This window comes from Tachysurus fulvidraco, chromosome 1, assembly GCF_022655615.1.
Source record: "Tachysurus fulvidraco isolate hzauxx_2018 chromosome 1, HZAU_PFXX_2.0, whole genome shotgun sequence".
Classification (NCBI taxonomy): domain Eukaryota; kingdom Metazoa; phylum Chordata; class Actinopteri; order Siluriformes; family Bagridae; genus Tachysurus; species Tachysurus fulvidraco.
In genome coordinates this window covers 48386560-48391559 of record NC_062518.1, presented here as the reverse complement: position 1 = coordinate 48391559, position 5000 = coordinate 48386560, and the positions used below count along the sequence as shown (strand labels likewise).

The following is a 5000-nucleotide window of genomic DNA, read 5'->3' as shown; positions in this document are numbered from 1 at the left end:
CATACAGCATCTATAACACCTTATACACCCCACATACCACCTGATATACACTATGCTACTGTAGACATAATACATATAGTAACACTAACTAATATCATGACACCTGTATAGTTCATATGGCCTTTATAATGCCTTGTGAATCTTTATATGATTAAGGTAATGTCTTTTTGTATTAAGAGACGTAACCCATATAGCACTGACAGCTCCTTAAAGCATCATAGTTCATATGGAATTTATAACCCCTAATGATGCCTTATATAGAACTTATAGCAATGGACACTATACAGCGCCTAAAGTACCTCACATGGACCATGATTTGAGCCATAGCACCCATACATTTATATCCTTGTTGCATCTGCAACTCATACAGACTTTATAACATCTTACAAACCTATAGGATTTTCAGCTCTGGATAGAATCCATATAAAATTGACAACATCACATCTTTTCATGTTAGGTATAATAAATATAGCTCGAGATATAGTACATACAGTGCTGACAACACCTTATAACACTACATCTGTTCATATGGTATCTATAGCACCTTATTTGTCTCTATGTCATCACTATAACATCTATAACCCCTTACATAACACATACAGCACCTGGTGTAACTCCGTTTGCCATGCACATTGCCTCTATTTCATTTACATTTACAGCATTTAGCAGACACTCTTATCCAGAGTGACTTACATTTTTATTTTAGTTTATACATCTGAGCAATTGAGGGTTAAGGGCCTTGCTCAGGGACCTGGAATCCGAACCAATGACCTTCCGATCAGTAGTCGAACACTTTAACCACTGAGCTACCACATCCCACATTTCACATTTCACTGTATATGTGCCATGTAGCTGTACATGTTAATTAAATAGCATTTATAAACACTTATGTAACCTAGATATGATGGTAGGAGCGTAACAGTCACAACAGATTAATGTTTAGGCTGAATTCCTGATCCCAGTGTATGTGGGTGTACGGCATTATTCAAATTATTCAGGAGTACAAGGTTAAATTGACAAGCTGATAAAAACCTCTCTCACACACACACAGACACACACACAGACACAGACACAGACACAGACACACGCACACGGCTGCCCCAGTTCCCAGTGTATGTAAGGACACAGCGTTTAAGCTCCTCTATATTGTGTTTCACTTCATTGTAAATAATTTAGAGGCAGGCTGGAGTTTCAGATGCTTATCAGCAATGGAAATTTAGCTAGCACACACACACACACACACACACACAAATACATACAAACCTTCATACACACACACACACACACATTCATACATAGACACACACACACACACACACACACATCAATTAGGCTGACCTCAGGATGTCTTTCTCTAATGCTAGCGATGAAGGTACAGCGAGCAACTTCTGTGTTTCTGACTGTAAGCTATATTTTTGGAGCAATTGTTTACATGACCCTGGAAGTCAGCAATGTCATATTTATTTGTTAAATATAAACCTCTGATGACATTCCATTGTGGTGCTGGACTTAACACTACATGTCACATGAAATGATCATGATTAAATGTGTAACTGTACTGTAGTGTTAAATCTGTAACTGTACTGCAGTGTAACTGTACTGTAGTCTAACTGTACTGTAGTGCTGAATCTGTAACTGTACTGTAACTGTACTGTAGTGTTAAATCTGTAACTGTACTATAGTGTAACTGTACTGCAGTGTAACTGTACTGTAACTGTACTGTAGTGTTAAATCTGTAACTGTACTATAGTGTAACTGTACTGCAGTGTAACTGTACTGTAACTGTACTGTGGTGTTAAATCTGTAACTGTACTGCAGTGTAACTGTACTGTAACTGTACTGTGGTGTTAAATCTGTAACTGTACTGTAGTGTAACTGTACTGTAGTGTTAAATCTGTAACTGTACTGTAGTGTAACTGTACTGCAGTGTTAAATCTGTAACTGTACTGTAGTGTTAAATCTGTAACTGTACTGTAGTGTAACTGTACTGCAGTGTAACTGTACTGTAACTGTACTGTAGTGTTGAAGCTGTAACTGTACTGCAGTGTAACTGTACTGTAACTGTACTGTGGTGTTAAATCTGTAACTGTACTGCAGTGTAACTGTACTGTAACTGTACTGTGGTGTTAAATCTGTAACTGTACTGCAGTGTAACTGTACTGTAGTGTAACTGTACTGTAACTGTACTGTGGTGTTAAATCTGTAACTGTACTGTAGTGTAACTGTACTGTAGTGTTAAATCTGTAACTGTACTGTAGTGTAACTGTACTGCAGTGCAACTGTACTGTAACTGTACTGTGGTGTTAAATCTGTAACTGTACTGTAGTGTAACTGTACTGCAGTGTAACTGTACTGTAGTGCTGAAGCTGTAACTGTACTGTAGTGCTGAAGCTGTAACTGTACTGTAGTGTAACTGTACTGCAGTGTAACTGTACTGTAGTGCTGAAGCTGTAACTGTACTGTAGTGCTGAAGCTGTAACTGTACTGTAGTGTAACTGTACTGCAGTGTAACTGTACTGTAACTGTACTGTGGTAAATCTGTAACTGTACTGCAGTGTAACTGTACTGTAGTGTTAAATCTGTAACTGTACTGTAGTGTAACTGTAGTGTTGAAGCTGTAACTGTACTGTAGTGTAACTGTACTGTAGTGTAACTGTACTGTAGTGTTAAATCTGTAACTGTACTGTAGTGTAACTGTACTGCAGTGTAACTGTACTGTAGTGTAACTGTACTGTAGTGTTAAATCTGTAACTGTACTGTAGTGTAACTGTAGTGTTGAAGCTGTAACTGTACTGTAGTGTAACTGTACTGTAGTGTAACTGTACTGTAGTGTTAAATCTGTAACTGTACTGTAGTGTAACTGTACTGCAGTGTAACTGTACTGTAGTGGAACTGTACTGTAGTGTTAAATCTGTAACTGTACTGTAGTGTAACTGTACTGCAGTGTAACTGTACTGTAGTGCTGAAGCTGTAACTGTACTGTGGTGTAACTGTACTGTAACTGTACTGTGGTGTTAAATCTGTAACTGTACTGCAGTGTAACTGTACTGTAGTGTAACTGTACTGTAGTGTTAAATCTGTAACTGTACTGTAGTGTAACTGTACTGCAGTGTAACTGTACTGTAACTGTACTGTAGTGTTAAATCTGTAACTGTACTGTAGTGTAACTGTACTGCAGTGTAACTGTACTGTAGTGCTGAAGCTGTAACTGTACTGTAGTGTAACTGTACTGTAGTGCTGAAGCTGTAACTGTACTGTAGTGTAACTGTACTGTAGTGCTGAAGCTGTAACTGTACTGTAGTGTAACTGTACTGCAGTGTAACTGTACTGTAACTGTACTGTGGTAAATCTGTAACTGTACTGCAGTGTAACTGTACTGTAGTGTTAAATCTGTAACTGTACTGTAGTGTAACTGTAGTGTTGAAGCTGTAACTGTACTGTAGTGTAACTGTACTGTAGTGTTGAATCTGTAACTGTACTGTAGTGTAACTGTACTGCAGTGTAACTGTACTGTAACTGTACTGTGGTGTTAAATCTGTAACTGTACTGCAGTGTAACTGTACTGTAGTGTTGAAGCTGTAACGGCACTGCAGTGTAACTGTACTGCAGTGTAACTGCACTGTGGTGTTAAATATGTAACTGTACTGCAGTGTAACTGCACTGTGGTGTTAAATATGTAACTGTACTGCAGTGTAACTGTACTGTAGTGTTGAAGCTGTAACTGTAATGTAGTGTAAGTGTACTGTAGTGTTGAAGCTGTAACTGTACTGCAGTGTTACTGTACTGTAGTGTTGAAGCTGTAACTGTACTGCAGTGTTACTGTACTGTAGTGTTGAAGCTGTAACTGTACTGCAGTGTAACTGTACTGTAGTGTTGAAGCTGTAACTGTACTGCAGTGTAACTGTAGTGTAGTGTAACTGTACTGTAGTGTTGAAGCTGTAACTGTACTGCAGTGTAACTGTAGTGTAGTGTAACTGTACTGTAGTGTTGAAGCTGTAACTGTACTGCAGTGTAACTGTACTGTAGTGTAACTGTAGTGTTAAATCTGTAACTGTACTGCAGTGTAAATGTACTGTAGTGTTGAAGCTGTAACTGTACTGCAGTGTAACTGTAGTGTAGTGTAACTGTAGTGTAGTGTTAAATCTGTAACTGTACTGCAGTGTAACTGTACTGTAGTGTTAAATCTGTAACTGTACTGTAGTGTTGAAGCTGTAACTGTACTGCAGTGTAACTGTACTGTAGTGTAACTGTAGTGTTAAATCTGTAACTGTACTGCAGTGTAACTGTACTGTAGTGTTAAATCTGTAACTGTACTGTAGTGTTGAAGCTGTAACTGTACTGCAGTGTAACTGTACTGTAGTGTAACTGTAGTGTAGTGTAACTGTAGTGTAGTGTTAAATCTGTAACTGTACTGCAGTGTAACTGTACTGTAGTGTTAAATCTGTAACTGTACTGTAGTGTTGAAGCTGTAACTGTACTGCAGTGTAACTGTAGTGTAGTGTAACTGTAGTGTAGTGTAACTGTAGTGTAGTGTTAAATCTGTAACTGTACTGCAGTGTAACTGTACTGCAGTGTAACTGTACTGTAGTGTTGAAGCTGTAACTGTACTGCAGTGTAACTGTACTGTAGTGTAACTGTAGTGTTAAATCTGTAACTGTACTGCAGTGTAACTGTACTGTAGTGTAACTGTACTGTAGTGTTGAAGCTGTAACTGTACTGCAGTGTAACTGTACTGTAAAATCTGTAACTGTACTGTAGTGTAACTGTACTGTAGTGTTGAAGCTGTAACTGTACTGCAGTGTAACTGTACTGTAGTGTAACTGTAGTGTTAAATCTGTAACTGTACTGCAGTGTAACTGTACTGTAGTGTTGAATCTGTAACTGTACTGCAGTGTTGAATCTGTAACTGTACTGTAGTGTTGAATCTGTAACGGTACTGCAGTGTAAATGTACACTAGTGTTGAATTCCTTACTATACTGTAGTTTAACTGTACTGTAGT

At 38.2% G+C, this 5000-nt stretch overlaps 1 protein-coding gene across 4 annotated transcripts in view; it reads right to left on the bottom strand.

Moving 5' to 3' along the window:
- The window catches only part of tbc1d14 (TBC1 domain family, member 14), a 30922-nt gene that overhangs the window by 11601 nt on the left and 14321 nt on the right, over positions 1 to 5000 (bottom strand). The gene's annotated exons all lie outside the window — the stretch shown is intronic.